Source organism: Mirounga leonina, unplaced genomic scaffold (assembly GCF_011800145.1).
Source record: "Mirounga leonina isolate KUSES-001 unplaced genomic scaffold, KU_Mleo_1.0 Mir_176, whole genome shotgun sequence".
Lineage (NCBI taxonomy): Eukaryota > Metazoa > Chordata > Mammalia > Carnivora > Phocidae > Mirounga > Mirounga leonina.
In genome coordinates, this window is record NW_023270454.1 from 59010658 (window position 1) to 59036311 (window position 25654).

At 36.2% G+C, this 25654-nt stretch overlaps 1 protein-coding gene across 3 annotated transcripts in view; it reads right to left on the minus strand.

The window, feature by feature from the left end:
- The window catches only part of SPATA5 (spermatogenesis associated 5), a 336495-nt gene that overhangs the window by 268053 nt on the left and 42788 nt on the right, over positions 1-25654 (minus strand). The window lies entirely within an intron of this gene.

Below are 25654 nucleotides of genomic sequence, written 5' to 3' on the forward strand. Positions count from 1 at the left end.
AGAGCATTACCTAAATTTAAGTTTTGCCAGGAGAAACAGAGGGGAAAAAAAAGAATCAATAAAAAGTGCAAGAGGGGGAATAGAACCATTTAAAAATCTAGAAGATCCTTAAAAAGTTCTAGAAGTAAATTAGAGTACATGAAATGTGAGCTATATATTACAGAAATATTAAAGAAAAAAAGTTTCTGCTTGTATAAATAACTGTTTAAATGACTGAACAAACTGTTAAGTTTATCTTCTTTTCTAGATGGCTTGAAAAATTAAGTTTCATCTGTCTGAAAATGGTTTGAATTAGTGATGCAAGGTCTCATCTACATATATCTTTTTAGCAAATTTATTTGCATTATGTATTACTTCCAAAAATATTTCTGTAGGTTCTTAGGGAACATACGATTTTTTCTGTCTTTGATATATTCATGAAGTATCCTCAAAATTTTGTTCCTTTTTCTCAACAAAGAAACCCACCAAAATAAGACAACTCTTTACATGGTGTTCACTTAGTAAATATCCATTAAGAACTACATATCAGACAATATACACAGGAAATAGAAACATAAGACATGAATACAAACTTTAAAGAACTTAACAACCACCAGTAATGTGTACATAAATAATCACAGTACAATGGAAAGGATGCTAAGCACAGTAACAAAGACACAGAAAAAGCTTTTGGGAGTTCCCAGGAAGAAAAGATTACTTCCAGCTGGAAGGCAAATCTGAAAGTCAACTTCTAAAGAACAGATGAGATCTGGAAATGTGAAAACAGGGGAATGGTCAGGTAGAGGCCAAAAAATTACAAAGGTTCAGAGGAAAGTATGAAGGAATAAGAGAAAAAAGATATGAGGGAGAAAAATTTAAAAAGGAAACTAAGTTGAAACTATATAGTGGGGGACCCTGAAGACTAGATGATGGAGTTCAAGAACCTCTCTCTTCATAAAAAGTCTTTGAAGATTTTTAATCTGGAAAGTGATATGGTCTGATCTGTGCTTTAGGAAGACTTCTCTGACAAGATTCATTTAGAGAGGAGAAAGAATGCAGGGAGATCAATTAAGGACCTATCACAAACATTTTTAAAATTAAAAAAACGAACTCAAACTAGGGTAACCACATGCAGAGGATGAAGACACACCAGAGTGATACTACAGGTCCACAGTACGAGGGTTTTGAGGTTAGAGTAAGAAAGAGGGAGAATTTAAAGCTGAAGATTTCAAGATGAGTTGATAGAACATGAAAAGAAAAATAAATTTTAAGAGGGAAAATATATGATAGATTTTTATTTCTGGATATAAAGAGTTGAAACACAGGACAGGATATTCAAGAGACAAAAAGGGAGTAGTTGGAATGTAAGCATCACAAATGGAGCTCTGGAAAGAGTACAGGACTGGAATTTCAATTTCAGAGAGCTCTACATACAAATAATAAAAACTATGACATCAATTAAAATTGCCACTAGGAGAGGAGAGATGTAGGTGAAAGGCAGATTGCTGGGCACCACCTACATTCAAGAGGCAAAAGGGGAAAAAAAGAGGAAGAAAAAGTTCAGAAAAACAAACAATTCACAAAGCCAAAAAAGAGAAAGGTTTTGTTTGTTAATATCAGGAAAAGGTTATTTTTTTTTTTTTAAGAACTCGCATGGTTTTAGAGAGGGGGACTTTGTTGTTTTTGTTTTTTGTCAACGGAACCAGAAGAATGCTATATTATGAACCATAATCCTGAAATCAGATTTAATTATTCTTTTCTAAATTGTTTTCTTGGGATTTATTTCTAAAAAGTAAGATTACTGGATTAAAAGGCATGAACATTTTTAGGTCTCTTGATGCATAATGTCAGTTTGCTATCCCAACCGCCTTATCTATTTTAGTAGCATGAGTGATACGTGTTAAGTTTCCCTACAGTATCATCAGCCTTGGGTTTTATTTTGCCTTTTTCTTTTCCTGATTTCTGATCTCACCAATTAATAAAACTAAAATTAAGCTTGAGATCAATGCACATAAGCTTACGGCCCTAAAAATATAGGATCAAAGTGACTGTTTACCACAGAAGGTGACTGTTACTTTTAAAACCAGGCCTGCCTAAAAGTGCAGCCGAGTTGTCACGCCCCTGAGGGGTAGTTCCTGCTTCTGCTTTCTTGTGTCTCTCATTTTTCTTTTCCTTTTTCTTTTTAAATAAAATTTTGAAAATTTTCAACATACACAAAAGTTGAAAAATCAATACAGTAAGTGTATATATACATTTTGCCAAAATTCACCAATTTTTAATATTTGCCACACATGCTTTAATGCATGCTCTCACTTTCTCTCTACACACACACCAACAGTACAGACACAAACACACATACTTTATCAATTTTTAAATTTGCCACTGAATCTTTTTAAAGTAGGAGGGGGACGCCTGGGTGGCTCAGTTAGTTAAGCGTCTACCTTCCGCTCAAGTCATGATCCCTGGGTCCTGGGATCAAGCCCTGCATTGGGCTCCCTGCTCAGCGGGGAGTCTGCTACTCCCTTTCCCTCTGTTCCACCCCACTGCTCATTCTCTCTCTCTCTCTCAAATAAATAAAATCTTTAAAAAAAATAAAGTAGGATGCAGATATTAAGACTTCTAAATACTGCAGCATACTCTCATAGAAATAAACATTCTGGGAAGAGAGTGTTAAGGAGGGTAGTCAACAACTATCAAAAACTAAACAGGGCGCCTGGGTGGCTCAGTTGGTTAAGCGACTGCCTTCAGCTCAGGTCATGATCCCAGGGTCCTGGGATCGAGTCCCGCATCGGGCTCCCTGCTCTGCGGGGAGCCTGCTTCTCCCTCTCCCACCCCCCCTGCTTGTGTTCCCTCTCTCTCTGTGTCTCTCTCTGTCAAATAAATAAATAAAATCTTTAAAAAAAAAAAAACTAAATAGAGGGGCGCCTGGGTGGCTCAGTCGTTAAGCGTCTGCCTTCTGCTCAGGTCATGATCCCGGGGTGCTGGGATCAAGTCCGGCATCAGGGCTCCCTGCTCGGGCTCCCTGCTCAGCAGGAGGCCTGCTTCTCCCTCTCCCCCTGCTTGTGTTCCCTCTCTCGCTGTCTCTGTCTCTGTCAAATAAATAAATAAAATCTTTAAAAAAAAAGAAAACTAAATAGATCAAAAAGTAGAGAGTATTACAGAAGCAGTGGTCAGTAGATTTAACAACAGGGTTACTGAACTGAATGCTTTAAATATACCAGTTTTTGTTTTTATGCCTTTTAGCAGTGGAATATACATACACACACAACACAAACACACATTTATGAGCACATACAGACAGTATATATACGTTATATATAATGTATCAGAGCTATATTTATAATAACTACCAGAAATGTAAAAGTCAGAGAAGCACTCCTTAAACTTGTGAAAATTAAAATGAGAGTGTGTTACCGTTATGATCCTGCATGGTGCTCATTCAGTTGTTACTATGCAATTATTATACCTATACAATGAGAAGAGCACACTGTCAACGTGCTCCACTAGGAGTGGACTTTCCATGTCTTGGAGCACATCTGAGTTTCACTTTTTTTTTTAAGAGAGAGGGAGGGAGAGAGAGACAGAGACGGGAAGAGAGCGAGAATCTTAAACAGGCTCCACACCCAGTGTGTGAACCCAACTCGGGGCTCGATCTCACAACCCTGAGATCATGACCTGACCCGAAATCAAGAGTCAGAGGCTTCACCAACTGAGCCACCCAGGCACCCTGAGTTTTACTTTAAGTAATGTAGCATTATAGCAGAATACTTATTTAAGCTAATTTAAATAAGTACACATATACAGATAAAATTTTCTTAAAGGTTAATGTAGAACTATATCTTTCTTAATCAATGACATTTTATAAAAGATTCAATTATATGCCTATAAATGCCTAGGGAGTATTTTTTCTCAGGTTTGTATGAAACTAAATCAATCTGGCAAATCTTCATCACGATAAAATTTGGTTTTCAATACATTTGTGTATGTTTGGTTTTTAATCAGTCTTTTAAAGAGTCTTGAAAAAAGAGTTTTTTAAAAGAACTTAATATCAGATACTAAGTACCTCCATGAACCACACATGGAAATCACTAATATAAACACAAAGAAATCCATGTGATAAAAGATGATCTCTGTAGTTAACAAGGATCAGGGAGTACTAGCAAACAGAGTCAGCTGGACCCGGAGTTGGAGAGGGCTTGTCCGCCAAGAAAAATTAGAATGCTTTTATCGGAAAACTGAGTGCTCACTAGCATGGAAGAGGCCAAAACACTGATGCCACTGTATGGACCTAATAGTCTTGCTGAGGAGTTGTTCCACTGCCCTGAAGGCTGAAGCAGAAGAAGACTGAAACAATCCTGTCCCCTACCTCTCTGCCGAGAGAGAGCTCTTGCTTCATCGGTTGTACTTTCTCTATTACTGCTTGATTGTATTTTTCCCTATATTCTTTCCTCAGCCTACAAACATTCCCTGTTTCTCCCTATCCTTCAAAACAACCTTCCTTCGATACTGTTTCTAATGTTCTATCGCCTTCTTTTTCACCACTAAACTTTTTGAAAGATAGTTAATAGTCCTCTATTCTTACTGTATTTATATCTCCCACTTTATATTTTAGTTAAGTATTTATCTTGTCAAAGAGTAGTAGGAAAGGAGTGTAAAAGGATAAAGATAGGGGCGCCTGGGGGGGCTCAGTCGGTTAAGCGTCTGCCTTCAGCTCAGGCCGTGATCTCAGGGTCCTGGGATTGAGCCCCACATCGGGCTCCCTGCTCAGCGGGGGGTCTGCTTCTCCCTCTGCCCCTCCCCCCTGCTCATGCTCACTCTCTCTCCGTCAAATAAATAAATAAAATCTTTAAAAATAAAAGGATAAAGATAAAAAGTTTAAGACTGGTGGAAACGCAGGGAGTTGAGGGAGTTACACCAGAAGGTCTCTAGCTTCTCAGGGAAACATGAGGCAACATCATCTGCAGAAATATCAATTAATCTAATAAATACTGACTAAATGTCTATTTCATAATATGCTGGTTGCTGGGGACAAAATAGTTCTTGTCCATACTGAGCTTCTGACCTGATACAGGAATACTTCCTTAAAGGGATATATTTCCATAATTAGGCAATTACTATATAGCATGGTACATGCTATAGTCACAGAATTTATATGTATGGTCAAAAAAAACTTTTCAGAGGTGATATATGAGGTGGGATCAAATGAAACTAGCCAGCTGAAAGTAACAGTAGGTGCCATGGGAGGAGAAAGAGGAAAAAAAGCATCATAAATTAGGAGAACTAAAAGTAATTCAGTATGGCTAGAATTTAGGGAGCCAGGAAAGGATAGAAAGGAGTAGAAACAAAGAAGGTTAGCAACAGAGGAAGCTATCAGACCTTGAAGACTCATAAGGCATCAAGAAGTTTAGACTTTATCTTGAGAGATATGGAGAACAAGTTAATCATGGAAATGACATAATCAGATTTCTGGAAGACAAATGTGGCTACAAGACAGAGTAGGGATTAGAACTTGGAGGGGGCTTCTACAGTAATTCAGATAAGAGATGGTGATTATCTGCACTAAAGTAGCAGTGGGGCTATACAGATGAAAAAAATTAAAGCTTATTAAACCATAGTAAACTATATTAAATAAGGCAAATCAATGAGTTTTAAAAATTAATTAGATCTGAAGAAGGGGTGGTAAAAAAAGAACATGGAATCAAGGGCAACAGCCACGATTCAGACTTGGACAACTAAGTAACTGGAAGTTACATTAAAAGGAACATGTTTGGAAATTAAGGAATAGTTTCCAATTATTATACTGTGATTGGAATTTACGAGTGAAATAAATTCAATAAACCAAGAAATGTCTTCTATGTGCTGGACTTGTGTTAGTAACTGTAGGGGCACAAAGATGAGTGAGGAAATGTCCTCAAAATTTTGTACTCCAGAAAAAGAAATAAGAAAGTCTTTGTCTAAAGACATAAAATAGCCGTCTCAAACAAAGTAATACAAAATCTACTGAAAAAAATACAAAACAGCTCTACAGTTCTCAAATATGTGAGATGGTGAGGACCGACATTTGGAAATTGTGCATATATGTAAGACTTAAGTCAAGGTGTTAGAATGTGAAAATGATAGCAAATGAGTGAAAAAGAAAAGCAATAAAAGAAATGCATCCAAAAAACCACTACTGTGGTCAATCACACAGAGAGCTAGCTACAACTAAGTCTAAAGCAGTTTCCTATGGTCCCTTGCCAAATGGCCGCAAGGTGAGCTGGAAGCAATGAAGCTGACCACCTTTCCATGCCACCGTCATCCATTCAAAAAACCACTAAGTGCCTACTCCATACTCAGTCCCATACCAGGTAATGGTCTACAAAATCCTTGCTCTCAGGATTAAAATACAGTAAATAAGAGATTAAAAATAAAATCACTCTAATTACTGCATGGGGAATGAACTTAGTGGGGGGGTGGGTAGGCAAGACTGGATATGGAAGATGCAGTTAAGATGGTGGCTTGGAGCAGGATTACAGCAGTGAGATGGCAAGGAGGGCCAATTTGGGCATGAGAATATATTCTGGAGGTAGAACCAGTAGGACTTATTGAATAGAATGTGAGGGAATGAGAGCAATCAGGGGTAACTCCCGAAAAAAAAATTGGCAATTCCCACCTCATATGATTATATATCAGCTATCCTTATAATAGGTACAGCCTATAAGAAATTAGGAAGGACAATATAATAAGAATTATCTGTTCTCCCAACACCTAAAAGTAGTCATTGTTAATGGTACCCTCTAGTCTTTCAAATGTGTGTGTGTGTGTTTTCACTGAGATCATAATGTATTCACGATTTTATATTCTGCTTCTTTTAACTTCATATATTTTTTCATATTATAGATCTTCCAGTTACTGTATGACTTTGGGTAATTTACTTGATCTCTCTAAACTTTCTCATCTAGAATATGGGGATGATAAATCCTAAGCCCCCAGTTTCATTATGAGAATTAAACAGTATAGTTTATATTAATTGCACTTTGCCTGGCACACAGTAACTATTTAATAAATACTAGGTATTAGTTTATTTAAATGTCTGTAAGATGATTACAATGAACAGTTATATTTTGAAGGCTTAGTGACAAAAGATAAAAGCCCATCAGGCAATTGCATTTGTAGTTTCATGAGCAATCCTGAACTACTGTAACTTTTCTATTCTTGTCCTTTGTGTCTGATCATTACATATCTTAAACTAAAGGTAAATAAGTTTTGCATTTTAATTTAGCACCTAAATGCCAAATAAATGATGAATAAATCTACAGCTAAGATACCAATTCAAAAATGAATATAAATCAGCTTAAAGAGCTTACTATTGCATGGAAGAATCTTAAAGCACAGAAAGTCATGGGAAAAGTTAGTCTGTCAGAGAAGAATAAATACCAGCATGAAATCATAAAATCCTAAAACTAGAGCAGGAATTCAAAAACTAGCTGGTTCACTATCCCACCTTCAGACAGTATTTCATCTTTCAACTCCTCTCATCTTTCAACAAATACTATTTTATGCTCTTTAAAAAAATAAAAAAAAATCTGTAACTCTCTTTTTAATAAGTTACACTATATCATAACTGCCAGAAAATTATTCCTAAAATCTAACTTAAATCACTCCTGATAATAGCTGGGTCCTTTCTTTCTTACTTGGTCCTAATGAAAACAGTGAACAGCTGCTCACATATGGCTTTATAACTTTTTGAATTAATAATAAAGTTAGAAGTAAAGGAACAGCTGTCAAACAAGTATAGACGGAGCAGCGAGGTAAATTTCCCAAGGGAAATGCCCTCCACAAACTTCTTATAGTAGTTTCTGGACAAGCATCCATGCAGCAATATACAAACCAACACCAAAACAAAAGAACCCCTCAAAATGCATACCCATGGAGGCCAAAAGACTTGATGATCAGATTTAAAAAACAAACAAAAACAAAACAACAACTTACGAAGTAGTTCCACAAGGACAAAGTAAAAGTAATGAACAGAAATGCAGATATTAAGAGATATACTATGAGAGAGGAATTCAGTAGCTCCAGGGGGACTGACAGTGTCTTTACATTTGTGAGTCAAGATGCTCACGTTTGTTACATGCCAAGTTTTATACTGCCAGGTACAAAAAATTCTTTTGAAAGTGTTATTTTTATAGAAAATATTGTGACAAAGAGTACTTTTCATTTTGTTCTTTCATGCTAACAAGTCCCAGCAGGAGGACAAGGAGCCAGGAGTAGCAAGTGGGTTGGCGCCTGTTCAAAATTTTCTGCAGGGTCACATGTTAACTTTTAACCAACTCAAATATTTAAAATACATTTATTCTGTTTAGAAATCATAAACATCTCAAATTACTGAAGATACTAAATAATGCAGAAAGAAGTAAGTTGAGAAAACCCAACCTCCAAGATCCAAAAGAAAGATCAATACATTTCCAGATGCTTCTTTAATGGAGATAAAGCAAAATTAGGAAGCAGTAAGTATTCAAAATGTGCTCTTAAGATTTTTTTTTTTTATTTACTTGAGAGAGAGAATGAGAGAGAGAGAGGAGCACATGAGAGGGGGGAGGGTCAGAGGGAGAAGCAGACTCTCCGCTGAGGAGGGAGCCCGATGCGGGACTTGATCCCGGGACTCCAGGATCATGACCTGAGCCGAAGGCAGTCGCTTAACCAACTGAGCCACCCAGGCGCCCTCTATCACAGTTTTTTATTTATTTTTTTTAAGATTTTATTTATTTATTTGTGAGAGAGAGAATGAGAGAGAGAGAGCGCATGAGAGGGGGGAGGGTCAGAGGGAGAAGCAGACTCCCCGCCGAGTGGGGAGCCCGATGCGGGACTCGATCCCAGGACTCCAGGATCATGACCTGAGCCGAAGGCAGTCGCTTAACCAACTGAGCCACCCAGGCGCCCCAAAATGTGCTCTTAGATCTAAGTGAAAATAAGTGAAAGCCATTAGCTTTATATAGTGAAAAGACAAAAAATATTCTCCCCCATGCTTTCAAAACACAGTCAATGGAGGTTTTTTTAAAAAAAACAAGTCAAAGTTTCAGTTGTACTATAGTGCCATAAACCATCTACAGCCTCTTTCTCTCCACCCAATCCATTAAAAATAAAAACTTCAGAAAAAATACAACAACAAAAAAGACAACTAAGTGAGGACTCTGAAAAGTAAAGTAGGTGAACTGTGAGGGAAGTACAAATATAGAGAAGTGCTCTGCACCGCGTGGTAAGAGGGGCTAAGTATTCTAAGTATGTTTTCCTTCTCTTGTCTCTCTCCACTCAGTTTTTCCCCCTCTTCCTGTTTCACTTCCATTTTGCATAAGCAAGCTTGGTTGAAAATATCTAACAATTTCAGAGGTAAGAGTACAGAGAGCTTAAAAAAGTAGATGAGAAAGAATAAAAGAAACTGCACACCAAAACTTTGCCACTAACTGCAAACTGCCACTAATCTGGGTGATTTTGTTGTTCTTTAGTAAATCACATTAAGGATCTCACTGAAACATATAAAGGCTATGGGAGCCAGATGCTCCTATAACTCCTAGTTAATAAGGAAAAAAAAATTATGGTAAAGAAGAAATAAACTATTCAAATAAAAAAATTACAGATATCTCCCAAAGTTGCAAATATCATGGAAAATATGATCAACTTAAAGGCAAATGTTTTAACCAAATTTCAAACTGTATAAATTTCATAATCAGTTGAATGGTTACATTAAAACCTGAGTTCAATTTCTAAAATATCATTACCTTACAATCATACTTTAATAAGTTTACTATAATCTGTTCTCAGAGAACTGGGTATGTATGAATCTTATAAATATTATTATATATTATTATTTAAATAAGCCTGCCTTAGATAACAAAACTCTGTAATTTAATTCAACTTAAAATTAGTTAGGGGTGCCTGGGTGGCTTAGTCGGTTAAGCGTCTGGCTTGTAATTTCGGCTCCGGTTGTGATCTCAGGGTCGTGGGATTGATTCCCACCCCCAGGGACTCCACAGTTGGCAGGGAGTCTGCTTGGAATTCTCTCTCTCTCCTCTCCCTCTGCACCTCCTCACAGTAAGCAAGTTCTCTCACTTGCTCTGTTTCTAAAATAAATAAATCTTAAAAAAAAAAAAAAATAGTCACTCATTTCCAAAATGAGCTTTTAAAACACAACCTACTTTTGCCAGATAAGCAAGTCCAGGAAAAATCTCAGAAAAAATGGAAACTTTGGGGCGCCTGGGTGGCTCAGTCGTTAAGCGTCTGCCTTCAGCTCAGGTCATGATCCTGGGGTCCTGGGATCAAGCCCCGCATTGGACTCCCTGCTCGGCGGGAAGACTGCTTCTCCCTCCTCCACTCCCCCTGCTTGTGTTCCCTCTCTCGCTGTCTCTCTCTGTCAAATAAATAAATAAATAAATAATCTAAAAAAAAAAAAAAAGAAAAAATGGTAACTTTAAACAAGAAAAAAAAAACAGCAGCAATAAAAAGAAAAAAAGTAAAAACTCATCATGAAAATGATATAAAGTCTCACCTAGAAAATTCTTCCTATTTCATTAAAATACTTTATATTTTTTCTAATTTACCAAATTCCTTAAATAATTTAACTGTGAAGAGAAGAAAAGGCTTTGAATATTTAAGGAAATTGCTTAGAAAATCCCTGCCATTCCTTCTCTGGCATAGCAGAACTGGGAAAAGACAAAGGAATATGGATAAAGGTAATGAAAAATATAAGAACAGAACAAAGAGAAAGGGACTTTTTACAGACTGGCCCCCCAAAGCAAGGTGCTGAAGAAGCATATGTTCTACAAGTTTCTCAAGTGAATTTTAAATTAACCACAGGTAATAGGTAACAAAATGTCCCAATACTAAAGAAATATAAAATGTCCAGAAAAGAAAATGCTTTAAATAGTAAAAATTTTAAAATGAGTTTTGTCCTGATTATTCTTCTGAGGGAATTTACAAGTAAACAAACAGAAGGACTCTTTTGTTATATAGGCATGTATCACCAGGACCTTCTTAAGATAGTGCCTTGTATATATTACAGATGCTCAATGTCTAGTAAAGGAATAAATTAATAGGCAGACACATATTTCTCTTATATTATTTTAAAAATAAAGTGGCAAAAGAAGGAGAAATAGCAGGGGGATGGGCTGGTAGGAGGTGAGATGGGAAAAATAGGAGAGAATTAGGAATAAACCAGCATGTATGGTCAGACCTAATGAAAAAATGTTGCTAACATGTAAAAGTGTACAAAGGCTATACATATGCCTTGCATGACATTTTCTAGCCCAGATCTGTCCAAATAGCTGGATCATAAATTCAAACCATTTCCTCTGATCTCCTTTGATGGTTGGCTGACAATAAAAGTTTTTGCATAATGGAAAGAAAAACCCTCCCCTGCCAAGATTGTCCAAAGAGATGCTCCAAATTTTTGTGAAATAGGAAGCAAAGGGAGGAGGTCCCCTCTATGTCAGAAAACTGATCCAACTTATATAAGCAAATTTCCTAAGGAGCTTCAACTCTGTGTTTTGAGATATAGACCAGAAAGGAAGTTCCCACATGGAAGAAAAACCAGTACTAGCCAGAGAGTCAAGATGCTGGGGAAAGAAGATTACTATTGATGTTTTGGCTTGAGGCAATACGTATGGGGAGAAAGCCCTGACAGAGGAAAGGGCATATCAGAAAATAATTCTTACAGCACAGTCCTAATGGTCAATATTTACAAAAACAACAAAGGATGTTACCTTATAGTTAAAGCTTGTCTTGGATGCTGAATGTGCTACATGTAACAACTGAGGGTATGAATGTTAGTGGGACAAAACCAACTTGGGAACCAGGTCTGAAAGATACCACAAGACAATTCTGGGGAATAAGCTGCCTAGAGAAATGAGACATATATTTTAGGCATGTAGTAAGTTCAGTGAGACAGGTCAAGCAAGTCTCAGGAACTAAGCAAGCCTACGTGGTAGACTGTTGAGCAAAACTTGACTAACCTAGGGTAGAATCTGTGTATCTTTTATAACTTCTGATAGGTATGGGGGCTCATGTGTTACGGGTATCAACAAGAGAGCCAGACTCCCATAGGTATAGTTGGTAGAGGTTTTAATATCAAATATCCATTTATTTATTCATTTATTCACTCATTCACTCTGATATATTCATTTTACTGCAAGGTTGCTATGTTTGGAATGTCTGGCCAGGTTCTAGGAATATAGGTAGGTATACAGAATGAGGTATGAAGAATGCACAAGGCTGACATGGTCTCTACATCACTGAGCTTACTGTCTGGAAGAAGAGGCAGACATCAAACAAATGCATTAATAATTGAATAACACGAAAGAAGAGATGCATATGAGGATAATAGCAGAATCATACTGAGGGACTTGAGTTTTACTCCAGGTTCCCATCTGATAAAAGAGACCCATTTTAGCTTCCCTAATCTGTGACTTAAGCAAATAAGACTATTTTCCTTCCTGGCTTCCTTTCTTTGCTATCGCTAGGGAAATCTAAAGTTGTGCACATTAGACATCCTGACACTTCACTGAAAAAAGCAAAGTAGTAAGACAGTTAAACATGGATTTAAAAAAAAAAAAAAACACAAAAAACAAATTCTGCATGTGAGCAGTGCATCCACCTAAAATCTAGTTAAGTACTCATGAGGGGCTGAGGGATTTTTAAATCAGATCATTAAAGGTTCAAAATTAATAATATATCCTTGTCAAGCCGGGATGAAAATGGCATTTCACCTCAGTGGTGTTCCTCTCTAAAATCCATAATATCCTAGCCTAATCATAATAAAAACATCAGCCAGACTCAAATCAAGGAGCATTCCACAAAAGACCTGACAGTATACTCAAAACTGTCAAGGCCATCAAAAACAAGCTAAGAATAAATGCTGTCACAGCCCAGGGAAGCCTAAGGAGACATGATAACTAAATGTAATACGATAACCTAGATGGAATCCTGAAATACACAAAGGACATTAAGAAAAAAAACTAGTGAAATCCAAATAAAGAAAGCAGTTAGTAAGCAGACAGAGTGTTCAAAAAGGTTTAATTCAGAAGGCCTGGCTTGCTTAAACCCTGCACATTCTAAAGAAAGGCCAGTCTTTAGGACTGGCCATTGGCACCCTTCTGAGGGATAATCTCTGGCCTTTTAAATATTGTGCCTGATAAGAGTGTATTTATACCTGAAGCCTTAGGCTAAGCTATACCAGTTTGACCAGAAAAGCTTACCGTGACAATGTGATTTAAGAACATCTGTTTTTGCTCTGGAAATGGCTGGAATTTAAGTAGCTAAGTCAGACATGGAGGTGATGTGTGCCTACATGACTGACCTCCAATAAAACCCCGGACACCAAAATTCAGATGATTCTCCCTGGTGAATAACACTTTACACATACTGTCACATTGCTTCAGGTAGAATTAAGTATGTTCCCATGTGACTCCATTGTGAGAGAACACCTAGAAGCTTGTGCCTAACTTCTCTGACTTCACCCCATGGGTCTTTTTCCTTTGCTGATATTGATCTGTATCCTTTCACTGTAATAAATCATAACCATGAGTGTAATGGCTTTTGAGTCCAGTTAGTCATCCTAGTGAATCAAGCCTAAGGATGGTCTTGGGGCTCCCCAACAAAGACAGACAGATGATTACATTATTAAAAAAACTTAGAATTCTCTAGAACTCATATTCTCACATACTCCACTCCTACCTCCTAGTACCCATCTATAGCCTGGACATTAGAAAAAAAACTATTATCTCAGGCCTCTGAACTTATTTTTTAAATTTACCTCCAGTTTATAGTGGAGTTCTCAGACATCTGCTAATTTTCAGATTAAGTTTAATCACTCTACCATATTTTTCCCACTTTAGCATCATATCCCATTCCACTTTATAGCACTGGTCTTTCTATTCGGTCAAAACCAGAAGGTTCATTCTTAATACCCAAAACAAAACAAACAAAAACAAACTACATAAAAAACTATAAAGCATTTCTCTGAAAAGTACATGAAATTCTGATGCAATTTAACATGGGATATTGGAATACATTCCACCCTGCGGCTTGGATATAAATCATTAAATATGAGACACTTTTAAAAACTGCCAAATAGGGATGCCTGGGTGGCTCAGGCAGTTAAGCATCTGCCTTCGGCTTGGGTCATGACCCCAGGGTCCTGGGATCAAGTCCCACATCAGGATCCCTGCTCAGCGGGGAGCCTGCTTCTTCCTCTGCCTGCCGCTCCCCCTGCTTATGCTCTCTCTCTCCCTCCCATTCTCTCTCTCACAAATAAATAAATAAAATCTTAAAAACAAAACAAAACAAAAAAACCCTGCCAAATAGAGACCTTTGTTTCTGGTCTATGAGTAAAAGAGATAAGAAAAAAAAAGATATATCTTTCTGTCTGAAAAAGAAAAAAAATTGAAGAAACTGACAAAGTATATGAAACATTAATTCTCAGAACACAACAAAAAAGGACAATGATCCCTGAGAGAAAGGAAACCAACGAGCTGATTATACTCAACCAGCTGCCTGGAAAAAGGTCACAGATTATAATAGTGAAGGGGAAACACAGGCAGAACCCACAGGCTCCCTGAGATGAGGAGGTAAAGGTAGGAGTATGGGGAAGCCAAAGAGGCTAGGTTATCACAGAGCAGAGGATTAGAGATAAAAGAAGTCCACAGGGAGAGAACTCCTGAATTCTGATGAGGGTCTCCTTCATATACCCTGTTATCAGTGAACGCATGTGAGAAAAACAAAATGAAGCAGGGGAGGGTGGGTGAGAGAGGCCCGAGACCCAAAATGAATAGAAGGAATAGTGTCTGCTCTCATAATTCACCAGGCATTAGGTATAATACTGAAAAGGATCTTATCCCAGTACTAGACAGAACACTGTTCTGGTCCTACCTAAGAAAATTTAAAGGCAAGATGCAACACCCCCCCCCAAATAATCAAGCTATTTCCAAGTAACTTAACCACATCCCAGAAAAAACTTTAGGAGTATTAATATAAAAATTATTTAGCCGCCAACAAGGTAAAATTCAAAATTTCTGGAATTTAATAAAAAAGTATCAAGCACACAAAGAAGCAGGAAAAGACCAGCCCATAAGATCAATAAATTGAAGCTGATCCAGAAATTACAGATGATAGAATAAAGACATTAAAACAGTTGTTATAAATGTATTCCATTTGTTCAAATAAAGGAAACACTGAAAACACTAAGTAGAAAAGAAAATATAAAAAGGTTAAAATCAAAATTTCTAGGGAAGAAAACTAATTTAATGTCTATACATATATATATATTTTTAAAGATTTTATTTATTTATTTGAGAGAGAGAGAATGAGAGACAGAGAGCATGAGAGGGAGGAGGGTCAAAGGGAGAAGCAGACCCCCTGCCGAGCAGGGAGCCCGATGCGGGACTCGATCCCGGGACTCCAGGATCATGACCTGAGCCGAAGGCAGTCGCTTAACCAAATGAGCCACCCAGGCGCCCCTAATGTCTATATTTTTTAAAATGCAATGGATAGACTAAGAGATTAGATATTTCAGGGGGGTAATTCAGGTTAGTGAACTAGTAGGCACAACAACAGACATAAAAAAAAAACAAAGAGAAAAAGAAAAAGAAAAAAATGGACACAGCATTACTGAACTTTGGGACAATCTCAATCAGATAAATGTACATATATATTTTGAGTCCCCAATGAGGGAGGGAGGCAAGAAACAAACTAAATATAAGAAATAATGGCCAAGACTTTCCCCCCCAAAATTTGATTAAAACTATAGACCCACACATACAAGATCATCAATGAACCAGCACAAGAAAGATGAAGAAAACCACCAAGGCACATGATAACTGAATTGCTTAAAACCAATGATAAAGAGGAAATATTAAAAGCAACCAGAGGAAAAAAGATATATTACATATGGAAAACAAAGAAAATGGAGACAGCAGATGTCTTTTCAAAACTACTGCAAGAAAGAAAGAAGGGTGGAGCAAAAGCAATTTGAGTGGAAATGAGAAATAAAAGATAGAACATCACTACTGATCCTGCAGACAGTAAAATGATAACAATAGAAATCTATAAATGACTAATTCCATTAATCCAACTATTAAGGCAAAGTGGACCAATTCCTTAAAAGATACAAACTATCAAAACTATCTCAAGAAAAAAAATAAACAACTTGAATAGTCCTATATTTATTAAAAAATTAAATTGTACTTATGTCTTCCAAATAATGAAAATTCTAGGCCCAGATGGTTTCAGTGGAGTATATTTAAGGAAATAATACTAATTCTACACAATTTCTTCTAACACATAAATGATGGGAGAACACTTTCCAACTCATTTCATAATGCCAGCATTGCCCTAATACCAAAACCAGATAAAAAATTTCATAAAATAACTACAGACCATTATCTCTCATAAACATGTATGTAAAAATTTTCAATAAAATATTAGTAAATAAAATCCAGCAATTATATAAAAAGGGTACTGTATCACAGTCAAGTGAAATTCATCCAGAAATACAAGACTGATTCAACATTGAAAATCAATGTAATTCACTATATTGACAGACTAAAAAAATACATTATGATCATTTCAAAGATGCTGAAAATGCATTCAACAGAATTCAACATCCATTTAGGATTAAAAAAAAAATCTCTCAGCGAACTAGAAATAAAAAGGAACTTAACCTAATAAAGAACTTAAGATGGGGCGCCTGGGTGGCTCAGTTGGTTAAGCGACTGCCTTCGGCTCAGGTCGTGATCCTGGAGTCCCGCATCGGGCTCCCTGCTCAGCAGGGGGTCTGCTTCTCCCTCTGCCCTCTTCCCTCTCATGCTCTCTGTCTCTCATTCTCTCTCTCTCAAATAAATAAATAAAATCTTTAAAAAAAAAAAAAAGAACTTAAGAAAAAAAAGCTAGCATAATAATACTTAATGATGAGGGAAGGAATAAAGAGCTGTTGTTCAATACATATGGAGTTTCAGTTTGGGAGAGGAAAAAGTTCTGGAGATCTGGAGATGGATGGTGGTAATGATTGCAAAGCAATGTAAGCATACTTAATGCCACCAAATTATACATTTAAAAATGGTTAAAATGGTAAATTTTATGTTATGTATATTTTACCACAGGTTAAAAAAAAAAAACCACCACTTTTCCCATATAGGGTTCTCATGGCTGCAAGCTATAACTGTAGTTTCTATAATGCTATGGTTACAAACACAAGAGCAGGGTTAACCCTAGCTGGGGGGAAAATTACTCAAAGACATAAATGTAAAAGCTAAAACTATAAACTCTTAAAATATAAGATAAATTTTCATGACCTTGGATTTGGCAATGGTTTCTCAAATGTGGTACCAGAAGTACACACAACAAAAGAAAAAAAGGTACACTGGACTTCATCAAAATTAAAAACTTGTGCCTCCAAGGTCACTATCAAGAAAATGAAAGAGGCAGGGCGCTTGGGTGGCCCAGTCAGTTAAGCGTCTGCCTTCAGCTTGGGTCATGATCACAGGATCCTAGGGTTGATCCCCACGTTGGGCTCCCTGCTCTGCGGGGAGCCTGCTTCTCCCTCTCCCTCTGCCTGCCACTCCCCCTGCTTGTGCTCTCTCTCTCTGTCAAATAAATAAATAAAATCTTTAAAAAAAAAAAAGAAAGAAAATGAAAGAGGCAGCCCACTGAATGAGAGAAAATACTGCAAATCATACATATCTGATATCAGATATCATATATGATAAAGGACTTTATCCAGAATATGTAAGAATTCTTATTACTCAATAATAAAAAGACAAATAACCCAATTAAAAATGGGCAAAGGATCTAAAGAGACATTTCTCCAAAGAACATACACATAATGGCCAATAAGCAAATAAAAAGATGCTCAATATCATTAGCCACTAAAGAAATGCAAATCAAAAACCACAATGAGTTATCATATCACACCCACTAAGCTAGCTATAATAAAAAAGACAATAAAATAGATAGATGAGTTTTAGTGAGAGCATAAGGAAAGAGGAACACACCATACACTGCTGGTGGGGATATAAAATAGTGCAGTCACTTTGGAAAACTGTTAGTTCCTCAAACGGTTAAACAGAGAGTCACCAATGACCCAGCAATTCTACTATTTATAGATCCAAAAGAATTGAACAGAGGTGCTCAAACAAAAACTTGTACACAAATGTTCAAATGCAGCTTTAATTATGATAGCCAAAAAGTAGAAGCAATCCAAATGTCTATGAATGGATAAATCAAATGTGTTACATCCATACAATAGAATATTACTTGGCAATAAAAAGCAATAAAGTACTGATACATGATGCATGATGAACTTCAAAAGTTTTATGCTAAGTGAAAGAAACCAGTCACAAAGAATCAAATATCTTATATTCCATTTATATGAAATGTCTAGAATAGGTAAATCGATAGAGATATAAAAGAGAAACGTTTGCCTAAGGCTGGTGAGGATGGGCAGGTTGGGAGATGATGGGTAATGGGAATAGGATTTCCTTTTGGGATGATAAAAATGTTCTAAAATTGACTGCAGTAATGGCTGTACAGCTCTAAATATACTTGACCATGAAAATATACACTTTAAATGACTGAATTGATATGTGAATTGTATTGCAATAAAGCTATTACCAAAAAATAAACATATATTTATATAGAAGGGCAAAAAAACTATTTCTGAAAAATAAGAACCTTTATGAACCAAAATCCTTCACAAAATATTCAGTCATTTAACAAACTTCTATTATTTAGTTATTACCATTTGCCAAGCAGTGGGGAAACAAATGTGAATAAGACAAAAGGTCCACAGGGATATATGTGTATTTTGTGTATTAGGTGTATTATGTCCACAAGGCATATATGTGTATTTTGTGTGTGTGTAAGGGATCACGTTACAAGATCTTTTTAACTGAGAGGTCAGAAAACAATTTTTTCAGGCACAGAAGATAACACATGCAAAAACAGGAGTGGTTCAACAAGACAAGAGCATAATAGACAAAGAAAGTGAAGGAGGCATGAACCAGGTTATGAATAGCAAGTTAAAGAGCTTAGACTTCATTCTAGAGATGATCAACAGGTAGTCATGCTGATGGCTTTTAAGCCAGATCAGTAATTTCTGTTGGAAAAATTACTCAACGAAGTGTTGGGAGGGAGCAATTACTCCGTATCTGTACAAGATGAAGTAAAGATATATAGCTCCGCAAAAGAACCACATCAACCCTACCAATGGAACCCATAATTATGCTAAATGAAAATCTGTGTTTTTAGCAAACACTCAAGTATTTATTGAGTACCAACCAACTATAACATACAAGTGCAGCATATGCCTCTATGATAATCTCAACATTATTTATAAATTCAAAAGAAGACAGACATCAGGGCGCCTGGGTGGCTCAGCTGGTTAAGCGACTGCCTTCGGCTCAGGTCATGATCCTGGAGTCCCGGGATCGAGTCCCGCATCGGGCTCCCTGCTCAGCGAGGAGCCTGCTTCTCCCTCTGACCCTCCCCCCTCTCATGTACTCTCTCTCATTCTCGCTCTTTCAAATAAATAAATAAAATCTTTAAAAAAAAAAAGAAGACAGACATCAGAAACAGCAAATTAAGAACTTTCTTTCATTCTATCATCTGAAAGGAAGGGTGTCTGATTTCACCAGTTAACCAGGATCAGAGCTGAGAACAGAAACTGCTGATCTTTACACTAACTTTTGTATCTCTCTCATTCCTCCTCAAGACTATAAGACTGAGAAAAGTAAGGTAGAATGAAAGAGTTAAACTTCTAAAATATTTAATACAGTTAAAACTACAACCTTGATTTTGGCACAGAGTACTTCCTGGTTAAAAGTAATCTACTTTCCCAAATGTGCTTTCCTGTTCAATTGTTATTACTTGAAACTATAAAAATGCACAAGAGAAGTTGGCAGGGAAGACTGGGATCTTGGGAGTGATAGAAGACACTCTTCTGTCTAGACAACAAGAAGCAAAATCAAAAGAAACCGAATTCAAAAGCCCTGCCAAGAACCAATATGGAATTAATAGAATTTCCACAGGTTGTATATCTATTCCAAAAAAAGCAATCTGTTATTTAGTAAAGCATCACAAAACCCTCAATCCTTTGAATCTGTAAAAAAGAAAGAACACACAGAATACAATACTGTTTTTAAAGAACAGAAACTCAAATTCCTTCTAATTATCCTGAGGGTACATGAAGAATGAAATGTAATTATGGTCAATTAAACTATTTAACTCAAATCTCTGCACCAGAAAAGTAATGCTAATGAGCTCATCCTATGAAATTCAACTGCCTTGTCACATTCTGATGTTCTATTCTCATCTGAAAAATGCCAAATGAAAATACATCAGTAAATTTTGAATATGTCATTAGTGAAACAGCCAGTCTTTATTTTTATAATTAAGTTTGCTACTTTTTAAAATGGGAGTCAATGAGATATGTTTATTTAACTAATGACATTTGGTATACACTCAACTTGACTGCAGCCTACCTCTAAGTTTAACCTGGATCCAAGCTTACAAAGAGGTTTGGAGCTATACAATTAGTCTTGAGGCTCTGGTTGCAGTTCACTTTACAAAAGTGGGTTCACATGAAAGTAGAGCCCTCTCTTTTTATTGGCTTTTAGCTTATTCTGAACCAAATGTCCAAATTCTGAAAACTGCAATCCAAAAGCAATACCAAAAGTATAAAGATGGATTATTTCCAAATAATAAAACAACCTAAAGCTACATAAAATGAAATAGGGAAAGCCTGGGGGTATGGGTGGGGGTGGTTTAAGATGCATAAATGAATTAAACCTCATGGTAATCAATCTGTATATATTTGGTTAAGAATGCCATTTATCAGTGATAATTGTTATGGTATACATAAAATGACACTGCAAAGATAATATGTAAATACAACTATTAAAAGCACTGTTTTTTTGGTTTTTTTTTTTGGTTACCTTAATAAAAAGAATTTTCAATACAAGAAAGCAACATGTTTTGGCAGAAAATATAAAGGACTACTTTGTATCCTTCCAGGATAGGCAGCTTGGCACTATTACATGCATCTTTATTCAAAATTGTTAAATTCACTGAACAGTTAAGTTAAAACTCACTAAGTTTAAAATTCACTAAAGAAACAGCTTGCTTGGACGCCTGGGTGGCTCAGTCGGTTAAGCGTCTGCCTTCCAGCTCCGGTCGTGATCCCAGCGTCCTGGGATGGAGCCCCCACGTCAGGCTCCCTGCTCAGCAGGGAGTCTGCTTCTCCTCCTGCCCCTCACCCTGCTTGTGTTCTCTCTCTCTCTCTGTCTCTGTCTCTCTCTCTCTAATAAATAAAATCTTAAAAAAAAAACTTGCTTTATAAAATATGAAGAATCTGAAGAACGTTACATGAAGGCAATAATAGACTATATTATACTTTAGTATAGAAGAATGATGCAATATTTAAATATATGTGAAATTAACTATCTGGGTTTTTTGTGTGAAAATTAGTTTTTCACTTGTCCATTGAACAAATATTGATTGGACATCTATTATGTGCTAGGATAAAAATAAAAGGATAAAAATAAAAGGTAAGAACTTACGCTCTCATGGAACTTAAAATCCCATAAAAAAAAAATCATCCAGTTTACACCCCATTATTTAAAAATTCAACATTTTTATAGGAAGGAGAAGATATACAATTGACAGTTCATTTTCTTTTTTTTAATCTTTTTTAAAAGATTATCCAGTATTATTCCTCATAATGAAAAAGATCTTTTCAGTCAAGAAAATAAACTCCAGTGGCAAATAAAAGAGAAAAGGACTAAAGTAAAAATAAAATGAGATTTTACTTAAGCTCCTTGTAATTTTAAATTTTTATCACATAATTATAAATTAAAACAATCTTTATGGGGGGGGAGCTTAATAACATTTGTCCCAAGTCTTAAAACCACATATTTTAGTGTGGTAATTCCACTTCTAGGAATCATAAATGCAAAGATTTGGATATAAATGTGTGTATAATCATTTTAGAGAAAAACAAAAAAAACCCCAGATATTTGAGAAGAAGGATAAAACAATTACAGTTCATCCACATAACAGTCTATTATACAGTCATTAAAAAGATGTTTGCTGAGAAATTTTAAAGTAAAATGTTTACCATATAATTTTAAGTGAATAAAGCAAAATATAAAACCCTATGTATCCTAAAATTAACTATATACACAGAAAAACAACCTATCAAAATTTTAAAAATCTATTGGAACTACAATAAAATGTTAACAGTTGTTATTTCTGGGTGAAAAATTGAAATTTCAAAATTTTCAAAGTCAAAGATTCTGAGGATTCCTGTGGTAAAGAAATACATTTGATTTTAATTACCAATCAACTGTAAAATATATTTGACTTTTAATACACCAATTTGGTAAAATCACCAATTCACAAAGTGCACAAAGAGGAAACATTAAATTCAAGTAAGTGGCTAACACTTGTGGTCTCCTGAAATTAATAATGCATTATATTATAATTGGCAATATTCCCATCTTAAGACATTTCTTTTAAACTTAAATATAACTAGGCAAGTGTGATTTACAAGTTTTAATTTCACACACTGAAATTTTTTCTCAAAAGATGTTGAATGCTTAATTTACTATTAAAAAATGTTCACAATTAACTACCTACTTGAGACAGGTTTTCTATAGCAAAGTTAAGTAGTAAACCTTCTGCAGAAATAATCTGGAGATATTTTTGTCGATGTAATAGTCTGACAGCAGAAGAGTAAAGTTTAGGAATCCAATTATAGAAATGTTGACTTCTCAGGAAAATTTTTATAATCTGAAGTGAACATAAAAAGCAATGTAAAAAAGTATTTTGACCAGGGCTAATCACTCTGGAGCTCATGAGTAACATCACAGTACACCATGGCCTTAGGCCAAGTAATAAAGTGCCAAATGGAAAATGGCACAAGTCCATGGATTGTAAATACTGTATCAAAAGAAAATAAAGGAAAAAAAAAATCTTTCATTAGAGCAATTAAAAATGCAGTTGTGGTACCAGTTCCTTTGATGAATAAATCAGTTCAGCAATTCCAAGAGTGGACAGCCACTGCTTAAACACATTCTCCATTGGCAGTAATTTTTTTTTTTTAAAGATTTTATTTATTTGACAGAGAGACACAGCGAGAGAGGGAACACAAGCAGAGGGAGTGGGAGAGGGAGAAGCAGGCTTCCCGCTGAGCAGGGAGCGTGATGCGGGGCTCGATCCCAGGACATCCCCACACCGGGATCATGACCTGAGCCGAAGGCAGACGCTTAACGACTGAGCCACCCAGGTGCCCCGGCAGTAATTTTAAGTTTAAAAAACTTACTATGTTTCTTTAGTTCCTAAACTTTTTTAAACACTAAAGTGTTTTTGGATGGTGCAGTTGGTTTATAACCACATCACCCAAAATTTTCACATGTGGCATTTGATGACTTCTACTTGATCCATTATTTGATGCGACAGTAGCCAATAAAATACAGGTAAATACTACAAGTAAAAGTATTCATACCAATGTGCCCAAACTTTAGACCATAAATTCCAAAGAAATGGAAAACTTCTACTAATCCAACATCAATCATCCATTATTCCTTAATTCCAGTTGTCAAATTATTCATACTAAATTAGCACATTATGTTACACAGCTTTGGTAAAACCCCAAAGTCAAGCTGTAAATTCATTAGTGAATTTGAAAAAGTTTCAAAAAGAATTTAAAATCACATAAAGCTGCCTAAACTAGAAGCTAGTCCTTGGGGATGTTCCTGTCTCTAGGGCACTGTTTCCCACCTTAATTTACAAAACAATTGTGTTCTGTAGGAAGTTAACAAGAGTCTTTGCCACGTAAGCTTTTGCTAACTACCATAAAACCTAGTGGCTCAAAACCACAGACATTCGTCATTTCTGACAATTCTAAGAGTTAACTGGGTGGCTCTTCTGGTCTGGGTAAACTTCTGGCCTGGGGTGAGACAGTTAAGCACGGTGTCCGTCACATGTGTGACAATTGGCAGAGTGGCTGCAAGGAGGGGATCTCTGCTAAGAGGGCTCACTTCTGCTCCACATGGTCTCTCATCTTCCAAGACACTAGCACAGTTTTCTTAGCATAACTAATTCTGGGTTTCAAAGAGCAGCAAGAAAAGGCAAGCCGCAGTGCTTTCAAGCCTGATTGCATCATGATTGCTAATATTCTATTAGCCAAAGCAAGTTACATGGCCAAGTACAAATTCAAAGGATGGAAAGCTTGACTTCATCTCTTTTATTCTGGGAGCTACAAAGTTGCTGTGCAAAAAGGGCCAACATACAGTGATGGGAAGAATCTGCCATCATTGTTTTTGCAATCTACCACACTGTAAAACGCAGAAGGTATCTGCTCCACACGGTCCAGGGCCAAATAAGTTTCCGTAATAGCTCTCTTTTGACACTGAAAAGCTCTGCAGCAAAGAAATACAACTGATTTTATTTAAACCAGTATTTCCCAGACTTATTTGGCTACAAAACACATTTTCCAAGAACATTCTTACAAGTAAAAACAAAAAAAGCAAAACAAAATAACAAAAAAAGTGAAAACAAATCCACTGATTTTGCCCCACTATATCATTCCACACAGTCTATTCCACTGACTTAATACCCTTTTAGTCTCTTTAGGTTTTTGGGGGGTTTTTTTGTTTGTTTGTTTTAGCTTACAGCAATTAAAAAACATTAGTTAATGACCAAGAGAACTATTAATATATATACAATGGGGCAACGGCCACAAAACTATGCCTGGCTCTCTAAAAAGGCTCTAAGTTTTCAAATAACTGTAATGTTAGAGCTAGGGAGTATCTCGGAAGCAATAAGACTAACTCAAAAAAGAAAAACTAATGGAGTGGTATGACTGAAGCAAAGGGAAAGAATAGTCACAAAATTCCATTCTTCCATCAGAGCTCTCCTAAAACTGTCAGAGAGCAATCTGTAAACTTTCCTCAAGTTACACTAAGATATAAACATCCTAATGATCAAGCCAAATTTAACAGTCCATTCCCTATCCCAATATAATGTAGGACATGCCGTCAATGCTTTCTTTCAATGTTCATTTTCCAGAAATATTAATATATTCAAAGAGAATTATAAGGCCATTTTTTTCTAGAATGCTAGGCCCACTCGGGTGATAACTTAGCAGATGATTCACCCATAAAAGGTAGCTTCTGTTGCCCTTGTGGTGATTTGACTGTGTGTCAACTCTGCAAAGCATGTCAATGATGAAGAAAATGTAAAGGAACCTGAGGAAACACCAGGCATCAATAGTAGAGGCATCATAACTAGAAGATTTTTTTTGTTCTAAAATGAGCCTAGTAGACATTTTCTTTTAAGAATAAATATACAATGAGCATAGAACCCAGGAGTTGCACTCTTGTGCATTTATTCCAGAGAAATAAAAATTTACATTTACACAATACCTGCACATGAATGTTTATAGCAGGTTTATTCACAATCATCCCCAACTAGAAACAGACCAGATGTCCTTCAACAGATGAATGGTTAAACAAACTATGGTACAGCCATACCATGGCATACTACTCAGCAACAGAAAGGAACAAACTACTGTTGCACATAGCAACTTGGATGAATCTCCTGGGAATTATGCTAAATGGGGAAAAACTAATACCAAATGGTTGCTACT